Source organism: Dasypus novemcinctus, chromosome 2 (assembly GCF_030445035.2).
Source record: "Dasypus novemcinctus isolate mDasNov1 chromosome 2, mDasNov1.1.hap2, whole genome shotgun sequence".
Taxonomy (NCBI): Eukaryota; Metazoa; Chordata; class Mammalia; order Cingulata; family Dasypodidae; genus Dasypus; species Dasypus novemcinctus.
Genome location: NC_080674.1, coordinates 146681504 through 146694484, shown reverse-complemented (window position 1 = coordinate 146694484; position 12981 = coordinate 146681504). Strand labels below are relative to the sequence as shown.

At 44.4% G+C, this 12981-nt stretch overlaps 1 protein-coding gene across 1 annotated transcript in view; it reads right to left on the bottom strand.

Annotated features, from left to right (window-relative positions):
* CTNNA1 (catenin alpha 1) overlaps positions 1 to 12400 on the bottom strand; it is a 184215-nt gene extending 171815 nt beyond the window's left edge. Inside the window, exon 1 of the mRNA XM_058279415.2 lies at positions 12269 to 12400. The gene's annotated coding sequence lies outside the window, so the exon portion shown is untranslated. The remainder of the gene's footprint in view (positions 1 to 12268) is intronic.
* Between the last annotated feature and the right edge of the window lie 581 nt (positions 12401 to 12981).

Genomic DNA, 12981 nt, shown 5'->3' with positions numbered 1-12981 from the left:
ACTATGTCAATGTAAAATTTCTTGTATGATAATGGCAGTAAGGTTGTTTAGGACAACGTCCCTGTTCTTAGGAGTTATATACCCTAGAATTTAAGGGTAAAGTACCATGATATCTGCAGTTTACTTTTCCCGTGATTCAAAAGAAAGTTTAAAGTAATTGAAAAATTCTGAAAATGCTAACAATTGGTGAATCTAGGTGAATAAATGAATCAGGTGCTCACTGCACTATTCTCTTAACTTTTCTGTAGGTTTGATAATTTAAAAATAAATAAATAAATTGAAGGGAAAATGCCCTGGCAGAGCTCACAGGAAAATAGATACAAAACCACAAGAGATGTGAGGTTGAAAAGTATTCTCCATTAGTGCATTGGGGAAGCTTCGGGAGCACCCTGGGAGTCCCCAGTTGGCCAGGAAGCCTGATGCTCTGACATATGGGGTGGGAGGGCAGCTGTTTCAGATTGCGCAACGGGACAATGGCATCAGAGAATACTGACACCTTCCACGAATCTCAAGTGTAAGTAAAAAACAGGATGGGTAGGGAGTGGATGTGGCTCAAGCCGATGACAAAGAAGTCCCAGACTCGGTTCCTGGTGCCTCCAAAAAACAAATAAAAACAACAAGCAAAACAAAACAACTTAGGGGAGCCAATGTGGCTTAGTGGCTGAGTGCCAGCTTCCTACATACAAAGTCCCAGGTTCAATCTCTGGCCTCAGTACCAAAAATAAAAAATAAAATAAAGGATGGGTAGTGAAATAGCAGAAGATAAGCCTGCCATTAGATAAGCTAAGAAATGAAGAAGGCATTTGAGGTCTGGACTTTATCGTTCCTAACTGAAAAATACTTTGCACTCATTCTAGTATTACTGTTCATAAGTTACTCAGCAATGAGAAATCTTGAAGCCCCCTTAAAAAAACAAAGGAACCAACCCTGCCTCTTCCAAGTACTATAGTAGGCACAATGTGGCCAGCAAGTGTCTTCACCACTGGCCTAGATTCTCCCCATCTCTGGTTTAGAATATCTAGGAGTCTTCTAATTGCCAATCCTTCTCCCCGTCATCACTCTCCAGCAGCCACCAGTTACAGTTCTCACTGGGTCATTCCTCCTCTGAAAAAAAACAAACAAATTTGGGATTGCTAATCCACTGCCAGAGCACGAAGCCAAAAACCATAAACAAACCTGATCAGCACTAGCCTGTCAGCCTGATCACCTGCCTAAGTATTTCCCAGTGCACATGCCTGCCTCCAGACCTTTTATAAACTGTTTCCTCTACCCAGAGCACCCTCCAGACCTTTTCAACTGGAAAGATACTCCTCTTCCTTCAAGACTGATATAAATATCTCTTCTGTCTCCACAGAAAGAGCTGTTCCCTCTTTCCTGGGTTCCTCCAAACACTTTACAAGAATCTCTATTTTTTTTCTCTCTCTCTCCCTTCCCTCCCCCCACCCACCCGCCCCAATTGTCTGTTCTCTGTGTCCATTTGCTGCATGTTCTTCTTTGTCTGCTTCTGTTGTTGTCAGCAGCACGGGAATCTGTGTCTCTTTTTGTTACGTCATCTTGCTGCGTCAGCTCTCCATGTGTGCAGCGCATTCTTGGGCAGGCTGAACTTTCTTTCGCGCTGGGCAGCTTTCCTTACGGGGCACAATCCTTGCGCGTGGGGCTTCCCTACGCGGGGGGAACCCCTGCATGGCTCGGCACTCCTTACACGCATCAGCACTGCGCACGGGCCAGCTCCACATGGGTCAAGGAGGCTCAGGGTTTGAACTATGGACCTCCCATGTGGTAGGTGGACACCCTATCCATTGCGCCAAGTCTGCTTCTCCAAGCATCTCTATTAATCACTTGATTATATCTGGGCATCTGTTTTCCCTGAAACACAGAGCTCCCTTGAGTACAGGGGAATGGCGGGGGGGGGGAAACGGACGGACCATGGCTTTTTCATCTAATATAGCATTCTTGGGAAGATGAAGTGGCTCAAGCAATTGAGCTCCTGCCTACCACATAGGAAGTCCCGGGTTCAGTTCCCCAGGGCGTCCTGGAGAAGACGAGCAAGACTGCGAGCTGGCATAACGGGATGGTGCGGCAAGCTGACACAACAAGGACACACAAAAAGAAATGACAATGAGAAACACAACAAAGCAGGGAGCTGAGGTGGCTCAAATACTGAGTGTCTCTCTCTCACATGGGAAGTCCCAGGTATGGCTCCCAGTGCCTCCTGAAGAAAAGATGGAAAAAAATAAAGAAAAGCTGAGCAGACACAGAGAGCACACAGAGAGCACACAGCAAATGGATACAGTGAGCAAACAGCGAGCACTAAACAACAGCGGGGGGGGGGGGGGGCTGTAAATAAAATAAATATTTCAAAAAATAAAAATATATAGCATTCTTTACATGTTTAACTGAATTGGCTCAACCATTTTAGGTTTCATCTAGCAACAATGACATGGAAAGAAAGAAATGCCTCTCTTGTTAGAGCTTAGCAAAAATGGCAATATACTGTGGATTCTTAACTACACAGGCTAATCCCATTAGTGTGTAATTGAGGTGCACAATGGTGGCTTATACATTCTTCATATATCCTCAACACCTGACATGAAAAGCAAGCTATTAATAAATGTGTCATATTTACTTGAACCCTTTTCTGCAACTTAAGACACTAAATTTTGCCATAGACCCTGATTCAATAAAGCTACCTAGAAACATCATATCTTTCACTGGTCTTAATGATTGCAAATAAGCTTAAATTAACTCTCAAGTTATGTCATTTTTGCTTCCTTGGGGTTTTTCCCCTCCTCACAATGGATCAAGCTTACATTTCAGTTTGCCTCATCTCTGAAAAATGACAGTGTTCTACAGATACACTTCAAAGTCAGTCCAGAGGTTTTCTGAGAACATGGTGACCCCAAATCCAAGGAAGACAGAAAATAATAACCGATTATTAAAGGAAACATCTGCCAATCTAGAGATTCCCAGGAAAGAAAACTCCATGAACACTGACTCATCAGTAATGGTAACTTCCTCTCCCTTGCAGCCTCTGGCTTATTCACTAACATTTTTCACAGACCATGATTAAGAGGCTAGATTAATACTGAAATATTTAATACAATGAAATATTCAATATACCATGAAAGAATAGTAATGATGCATCTTTGCTTGGAAAGAAAGCATATTTCAGAACCGCACAGGGCAAATGAACTATTCGCAAAGACACCTATCTTTCACATCACTTGAAATGGGGCACAGTGAAGTCATTTCTGAGCTATGTCTAAGTCAGCATTTTCAATTTCAACAACAGTCTGAAGTCTAACCTGGTTAATATAAGCAATACAGCATTATGCAGTCTAGTAATTAACCAGGCCTCCAACTCACATCTTTAATTCATTATGTCAAATACTAACAAAATAAAATAAAACGTAGCAATAAAACATTTTCAAGCTATAATTGATAGTCCACTTATTTATAACAATATTAATAAGGAAATCTCAGAACAAGAGAATGAGGGAGTCTACAGCTCACCATAATGGGATGGTGCAGTCAAAACTAAGCCACTCAGCAAAGAATTAGCCTTTAAATTAGCAATTAAAGAATAAGACCAATTACTTAAACTCAGATTAAATTGGACTAAATTACTCATTTAAAAGTTTTAATGCAAAGGATAAATTTTTCTTCCTAAAGCCCTGGAAATCTCTTTTTAAAAAAATAAACTCTTACAGATGAAAATTACATTAACTACCACAATGTAATTCCCTCCCCTCTTTCAATAAAATGGGAACATGGAAAGGATGACTGAAATTCTAAAAATCAAATCATACTGCTCATACAATACTTGTTTCAGATGATCAAATGTTTGTTAGATATTTATAACAACTGAAATTGCCCTTCTAACTGTATTTACATTATATGTCATATTGCAAACTTGCAGCCAGTGAAAAAGCAAAATAAATCACAATCAAAAAGTGGAGTTGATAGATGACAGTCCATCAACAAATAAATAGAAATGCATGCTGATTTCAAGCTCCATTAGAAATGGCATTGGGAGCATGTATGCACGTGGAAGGAAAAAGTTTGATAGTTTTGTAAAAGCTAACAAAGAAAATAATGAATATTTACGGGCTCTGACAGAAAAAGGAAAATGCTGAAGTGTTGTTTTGAAGCACGGGTATTTCTCCACACGCTAAACTTTCAAAAAGGGAAAAACACAGTATAATGTGCTCCCAAATGAGCAAACAGCATGAGACAGAGCAAGTCAAGCCAGAATGTCCACTTCCCCACAGTATTTACCCCATTCAAGTCAGGCCCACAGTGTGAGGCTGCATAACTGATACCTTCAAGACCTAGAAGCAAGGCCTAGAGCTGCTCTATGAGACTCACCCAGATGCCTGATGTGTGTATTTCCTTAAGAGAAAACGGAAGGTAAAAATAAGACAAATCCTCCAACAAGTACAACATGTATAATCACCAAAGTTTCTTTTAAGACTTCAAAGGATGTGGCTTCAGTCACTAATGAGGAAAAACTGATTTGGCCTAGGAAAGTAGAAGTAAATGCATGTTTTTCACTACTTGTTTATAAAAGGTCAAACTCTCAAAAAATACATATATTATTTTTTCCTTTTTTGTACATTTTAAATTCACTCTTTTTTGGTGTACTGTAAGTTGTGACAAACTCATACAGTAGTAAAGTTACCTCCACAGTCAAGATATAGAAAAGTTAAATGAATTCATTTCATTATCACAACAGCATGTACATACAACTGAGCCACAGACTATAAATATACAGAATAGTATTTTACCTGAAGAGCTATGATGGCATCAACCTCTTAGAAGGCTGAACTACACAGGTAAGAAGGTGGCGGTGGTGGATCCATAACCATCCTCGACAAAGAGCAGTACCAGGCAGAAATTCACTGCTACTCCCTCTGGATGACAGCAACACCAGAAGTGGCCCAGCCGGGGCTTATTTCACACTTAACCAGGCTGAGGGACATTCCAGCCTCCACCCAAGAAACCCTACCTTTCTGTTTAATTCAATGCCAGTCTACATTTCCCACAGCCAACAAGTCAAACAATAGGAGGAGGAGGTTGACAGTGGAAAATACCTTACTATACACCATAGATGCAGATAAACTACCTTTCTGGAGGGCAATTTGGCGAAATTATAAGGCTACAAAAAGTAGCAAACTTTTTCCCTCAAGAGTTCTACTTCTAAGCATTTTTTCTAAGGAAATAATCAAGGAAGGGCAAAAAGCTTTAGTTACAAACTAAAGCAGCCCTGGAAACAAGCTAAATGTCCAACTGAGGACTTATCACAGAAGCCACATGATGGAATAGGAGGGGATTGTATATTTGTATTGTGAGATTAGCCATATACCATTATTCTAAAGCATACATATTTCACATATTTAAGTCTGAAATCTGAAGTGCCTTACAAAAGCTTTTCCTAATTTATTTGGCAGCATGTTTTTTTTCTTAGTGATACATAACATAAAGGTTAACCTCATGCTAATTATAGGGGGAAACGTTCAAGTTATAAGGGGACAGCAGATTATAAATAACACAAAGTAAAATCTAGGTTTTATGAAAGTTATAGTCAGTATACATGCCTAGAACAAATATTAGAAGATACACACCAAAATGTTAACAGTATTTAGCATCAGGTGTATAATGAGTTTGTTGGATTTTTTTTTTTTTTTAGTTTAATGAACTAAAAGGCAAGTCACGCCTCCAACCCCATATCAACTTGGTACACCCTATACATAGCATAAGTATGTCTGCCATACCTACTAACTCAATTCTTATTGAACAGTACCTGCTATGGGAAAGAAACAAGTCAGTATCACAGGAGACAAATATACAAAATAATTTAATTGCCTTGGGGGAGCTCTAGTACCTAGCAAAAGAATTTACAGTCAGAAGAGTCTTCAGGTAGGTAAGTCAGGAGCAACATGTTAGTTTTACTCCCAAGACGATCCACTTAATATAGATAAAAACATGTCATGTTCTGTCCAACACTCCATAATTCAAAGTATGAATTAGAGTTTCATCACATAAGTTAAAATAAATATCCTTTATAAATCATCTAATGCATTACACAGATGACAAAAGTTCAAACTCTTTGGGTAGAGTCTCAAGATTAAAAATGAAAAGCACATTATCATCATAATTTATCAGATAATAGACATATAATCAATGACAAATTAGCAGCAGCAGGACACACCACACCACTTAACTCTTTGTTGTTTATTACAAGCTTTGAAAAATTACATTTTCTCATTCTTTCCAGAAGCTTTCCTTGTTCATCTTTACCATCCAGCTCACTATGCTGGAGCAGTAAGATGGCTACAACACTAAGTTAGTCCCTGCTCTAAAGGCATTCACAATTCAGCCGAGCAAATGAGTTTAAATATATATACACAAACACACACACATACACACACATCCGTAAGAGTTCAGATAAATTAAATCAGTTCCAAAATGATGGTCAAAGTTTCAAAGGAAAAAGCATGTTAATCAGCCTTCAGAGATGTTCAGCATTTTTGACAAGAAGGGATGGAGCTATTTCAGGAAAACAGCAAAGGAAGTACAAACACCTGGCAGAGGCAGAAGACATGCAGCAGCAATTTACAGTAGAAAATAAGGCTGAATAACTAAGTCAGGACCAGAACTTAGAAGGTCTTGAACACCAAAGAGTATGACCTTTCTCTTCAGTGCAATGAGTACCAATGTTTCTCAAGTAAGAGTGAGAGTTTTGCTTATACAGAAAAGACTGGAATTTCTAGGAGGGAATTCAACTAACTCTGGCAAATACTTCCTGAGCAACCACAATGTTCCAGATACTAGAATTAAAAACTGAAGGTGGTGGAGGGATGAGAAGCAACTGCAAAGAACACCAGGGAATTTGGGGAGTGCTGGAAGTTTTCAATTTCTTGATCTGGGTGGTGTTCACTCTGTAGGAATTCATGAGGCAGATTCTCTTTGATTTGAGCACTACGCTGCATGTATGTTATACTTTTAAAGGTCTGTTATTAAAAAAAAAAAAAGCCTAGACCCTGCCTCAAAGAAGCTCCCATCTAGGAAAAACTTGTCCATAAAAAGATTTATCAGTGTCAAAGAAGATATACAAGGTATCCAAGAAGCAGGGAGTGTCCAAGAGAAAACCCAGAAGCAATGATGTCTTAGGTGCTTTTAAAGAATAAATGAAGAAGGAAAAAAAAGAATAAGTTTGTCAGGTAAATAAGAGAAAGAAGGGTGGCCCAGGCAAAAGATGAACATACCAAAAAGGCAACAAAGCAAGCAATAGAATAGTTTATCTAGAGACCTGCAAGTAGTTTCAACAGTTCAAAGACAGTTATATATAGTCAATATATATGCCTATATTTCCGTAAGCTAACAGCGGTAACAGAAAAGACAAAAAAGGAATAGACATAAAGTGAATATCATGACTGATTAGACGTGGGTGGAAAGCAAGAGTGATGTGCTAGAGATGGTTCCCAATTATCCAAGAACAATTTGGTATTTGAGGCCCTCCATAATCTTACTGTTGCCTCATCTGTCATCGCTCTACCCTGAAACTTGACTTGGGACAGAAAAGTCTTTTCCCTTCTTCATTCAACACACATCTAATTTGTCCTGCATGCCAATGGCTAAGGCTACCAAATCCCGGCATCAAGGGACTGAAAGGCTCCCTCTTTAGTAGGAAAAGCAACAAGGATATTAACAATAAGGTACCAGGAAACAGATGTGGTTCAACCAACTGGGCTCCCAGCTACCATATAGGAGGTCCAGGGTTCGATGCCCAGGGCCTCCTGTTGAGGGCAAGCTGGGCTATGCAGTGAGCTGGCCCACACGGAGTGCCAGCCCACGTGGGAATGCTGCCCCGCACAGGAGTGCAGTCCCACGTGGAAGTGCCACCCTGTGTGGGAATACCACACAGTGCAGGGAAAGCCACCCTGCCAGGAGTGCCAGCCGACGTGGAGAGCTGGCGCAGCAAGATGAAACAACAAGAGACACAGAGGAGAGAAAATAAGAAGACGTAGCAGAACAGGGAGTTGACGTGGCACAAGAGAGTAATCTCCTCTCTCCCACTCAGGAAGGTCCCAGAGCCACCTAATGAGAATATAAGTGGACACAGACAGCAGACAACAGGGGTAATGGGGGGGAGGAGTAAATAAATCTTTAAAATAAATAAATAAGGTACAGGCAGCAAAACAGAGTACGTCACCCAGTGTGCAAGGTTTGCTGGCAGAAATGGAAGTTTAACACTCAGCTGAGTGGAGGGTGTGGGGAGTGGGGCATATGGGAATCCCCTATTTTTTTTTAATGTAACATTTTGTGTGAATGATATATCCTTTAAAAATAAATTACAGATGTGGCTCAAGTGATAATGCCTCTGCCTACCATATGGAAGACCCTGGGTTCAATTCCTGGGGCCTCCTGGCGAAAAAAAAGAAGAGAAAGCATGTCTGCATGGCGAGCCAGTGCCTGCGTGGTAAGCCAAGTGCCCGCGCAAGTGAGTCACCCAGCAATATTATGAGGCAACAAAAGAGAGACAAAGGGGAGAGTCAAGGTGAAGCACAGCAGAAACCAGGAACTGAGGTGGCACAGCTGACAGGGAACCTCTCTCCACATCAGAGGTCCCCAGGATTGAATCCAGGTGAATCCTAGAGGAGAAAAAATGGAATGACAAAAAAAAGAGATAGAGAAGATCACACAGCAAATGGACACAGACAGCAGCAAAAACAGCAGGGCAGGGGAGGGGGGAAATAAATCTTTTTTAAAAATTTTTAAAAATTAAAAATATATTAAAAACAAAAAACCACTCAGCTGAGCCTTGAGGTATGATTAAAAGCTCATCAATGAGGAAGCAGATATGGCTCAACTGACAGAGCACCGCCTACCACATGGGAGGTCCAAGGTTCAAACCCAGGGCCTCCTGACCCGTGTGGTGAGCGGGCCAATGCACAGTGCTGATGCACGCAAAGAGTGCCGTGCCACACAGGGGTGGTCCTTGCATAGGGGAGCCCCATGTGAAAGGAGTGTACCCCAAAAGAAGAGCCGCCCTATGAGAAAAAAGTGCCACCTGCCCAGGAGTGGCGGGAGAGCTGACACAGCAAGATGATGCTACAAAAAAAGACATAGATTCCTGGTGCCACTGACAAGAATACAAGCGGACACAGAAGAACATACAGTGAATGGACAGAGAGAACAGACCGGGGGGGGGGGGGGGGGGGGCGGGTAGAAGGGGAGAGAAATAAAAAAATAAATCCTTAAAAAAAAAAAAGCTCATCAATGAAAGTGACGGGTACAAGAGCTAGGGGAAAGGAGCTCTGCATCCCAGTGGAAACGTTTACAGGAAGCACAGGCCCCACATCTCATCCATATTCAAGTCCTGTCTCAATTCTCCAAATTACAGCTGCCTTTATCCCTACTACCTTCATCCCCACATCTTCCTACCTCAACTCCTTACTTGCGCTTGCACACCAATACAAGCCTTCTCCAAGCACTAGCACGAGAGATCTTAAAAGGAAATCAGGGGAGGCAGATGTGGCTCAAACGACTGGGTTCTCGTCTACCATATGAGAGGTCCAGGGTTGGATTTCCGAGGCCTCCTGGTGAAAGCAAGCTGGCCCGTACAGGAGTGCTGGTGCAGTAGGATGACACAATAAAAAGAGATGCAGAGGAAAGACAATAGGAGACAAGGCAGACCAGAGAGCAGAGGTGGCACAGGAGATTGAGCGCCTCTCTCCCATTCCAGAAGGTCCCAGGATCAGTTCCCGGTGCTGCCTAAAAAAAAAGACAAGCAGGCACAGAAGAACACACAGTAAATGGACACAGACAGCAGACAGCACAAAATAACAGGGGGGAGGGGGGTAAATAAATCTTAAATAAAAGAAAATAGAAAGTCAGATGGTGAAACTCCCTACCATGTCTTCTGATAGCTGTACAATAAAATCCAAACATGGCCCTGCCTTCCCTGACAATCTCATGCGGGGCCTTCTCCACACCCAAGCACATTCTACACAGGCCATCTCTCAGGATTCTAGCACATTGAGTTCTTTGCTGTTTCAGGAACTTTATACATGGAGAGGGTCCTGTCCCCTCTGTCCAGATCTTCACCAACACACACAGGCACATGCACACACCCCTCAACAAATAGGAATGTCTTTCGTGCCTCACACTAATGTCATTTTCTCAAAGAAATTCCAAGACCACGCAAGTTACTTCTGATCTCCACATCTGGTTTAGGGGGCAAAGGTCAGAGAACAAGGAGTCCCTTTGCGGACATAGTGAGTTTGGAAAGCCTGTGCGACACCCAAGGAGCTCTCCAGGGCACAGATGATCCCGTGAGTCAGGACAGACATCTGCACTCAATCAGGACAGACATCTGCACTCAAACAGAGGTTTAGACTTCAGCACATCAGGTGGACGTCAGGGAGAACAGCACACAGCAGTGATTCTCAACTTGGGGTGGGGCACCCTCATCTCTAAGTCACTGTATGGAATGAAATGTTACTGATGGGAGCGAGGCTGATGCCACACCAATGGTATGGACACAGAAAAGGACCGAGATACACTGGATAAAACGCAGGGTACAAAAGACTGAGACACAATAGCCAAAAGTGTAAGGAAAATCAGGAATGTTGTCCCACAATTCCCCCAAATTCCTATGTCCTTTTATGCTTCTCACTTCCTCCCTTCATCTGACAAACCCTGCTCATATTTCAAAGGCCAGTCCAAAAGGCACCTCCTCCCGGAAGCCTTTCTTGACTTCTTCAAATAAAACCAATTACCCTTCCCTATGTCCCCAAAGATTTTCTTTTATTGCTAGTACATAATATTTGACCTATATACAATAGTTTCTCAACAGTACCGTTAGGGCAGTTATTGCCGTCTGCCTTGTACTACACTGTAAACCCTTAGGAACAGAGAATATGTCCGATTCAACTGTGAGACTTCGAGAGAGTGGGCAAAAAATTTTTAACTTAAAAAAAAGTCAAGAAGGGCAAATAATTGGGCAGAGGCTATGGAGAGCTCTTCCACTCATTCCTCTTGTAAAATAAAATAGTACATCCTAATTACTTTGACTTACAAGTTCGTATTTTGTTAAAGTAACACACGCTTATATAGTTTATAAAAAATCACTATTAAACACAAAACACCCTCTCATCAAAATGTCTATCCTGTCAAAACAATACAATGATATAGTCATTTCAACAAAAATATTAAATGCCCATAGTTTAGCTGGGGACTTAATATATTGCCTTTTCGAGATTACTGTGAATTCTGTACAAAAGGAATGCAGAAATGCTGCAAAGACGCTGGAGGATATACGAGGGTGTCAATCCTGGATTTGGACCAACTGCCGCCTGCATTATTGGGAAGCCTTTCCTGCCAAGCCAAGGTTAGGCATTCAGTCAAAAATTGTTTCCAGCAAGTGATTCTTTCCCCCCACCTCCACCCCCTCACACATACAGACACAGTCCTTTAAAAGTCAACAGAAAGACTCTTTATAATGCCACTTTTGAAAACGAGGACTAAAGTGCGTCCAATTAACAAACACAAGTCTTGAGTAATTAATTCCACAATAAAGGTTAACACGGTACACGCCAAAAGTCCACACGGGCGTGGCGCACCTCACCAACAAGACTGTCAGGGAAAGGGAGAACTAAAACTTTCATATTCGCTCGGGCCGGGAATGAGAGTGTGCGGGCTCAGCCAAAGTTCTCGGTTCAGCAGTGGGGGGAGTTTTAGCGGCCGGTGAGGGGGAGTTGGGGCTAGAGAAACCATAAACAGGCAAAAGATAATCACATCACCGGAAAAATCAATTCAACGAACACACACGCAAAAGGAACAACGCGCGGATTCTTTACAAGAAGGCAGCCGGCCGTGGGGGCCCGGCGCGGGCCTGGCGCGCGCACCAAGTCCACTCGAACAAACTTTAGAAAGCGGGAGAAACTTTTCGCGGAGGATACGCGGGAGCTGCGCGAGGCCTGCGGCTTTCTCTTCACCAGCCGCTCGGCCCCTCAACTTCCCGAGCGCCAGGAAGCGCGGGCCCCGCGCGGCCAGGGCCGGGGGCCACGCAGGGGGAAGCGCGGGGAGGCCCGAGGCCCGACCCGCGCCCCACACGCAGCCCGACTCCGGGCGGGGCGGCGGGGGGGCCCGTACCCCGCGCGCCCGCGGGGCGCCGCTCCGGGAACCCCGGCCCGAGGACCCCCGGAGCCCCGCACGGGAGCCCGAGCCCGCGCCCGCGCGAAGGAGGCGGGAAGACAGGTACCTGCGGCGAGCAGAGCGAGCGCAGGAGGATCCCGAGGCCCGAAGCCGACGGCCGCCGCTTTGTCTCCCTCCCGTCCGGCTCGGAGGAGGAAATGGGCCGCCCCGCGCCCCCGCCCCCGCCCGCGGCCCGGCCCCGGCCCCGCCCGCCCTTCCCGGCGCCTCCCTCCCGCGCGCTGTTCCCGGTGCCTCCCGCCGCCGCTGCCGGGCCCGCTCCCCTTGGCCCTGCTGGACCCCCGCTTTGTAGGGGAACCCCGACTCGAAGACGGCCTGGCGCGGCCAGGCCAGAACCCCCTGGGGACCTCTGGCTCTGCTTCCTCACCGCAGAGTTACTTTATCCCAGGCCCCAAGAGGGTGCTCCGGCCTGAGTGACCCTGCGAGGAAGGAGGAGCGGCGACTCCGGGAACGGCCGGGCGGGAGCGCAGGGAGCGAGGTGAGTCACCGCGGTGAGCTCAGGTGAGTCTCGGGCCGCGGCCCCACTCAGGCCCCGCCCGGCCCGAGCCCCACAGACCCGGGCGCGGCTGCGCGAGGTCCCGGGCCTGCACTCAGGTGTGTCTCAGGTGATCGCGAGTCACTTGCTCTCTGAGAAGTGCTCTGGGTTCATCCCCTGGTTTTACCGAAGGAGAAACTGAGGCTAAGTAAAGGTCCCACAGCTTAAGGCAGAGTGGAACTCAAAGCCCACACAAACAAGTTTAAGAGACCTGGATTCTAGCCCTA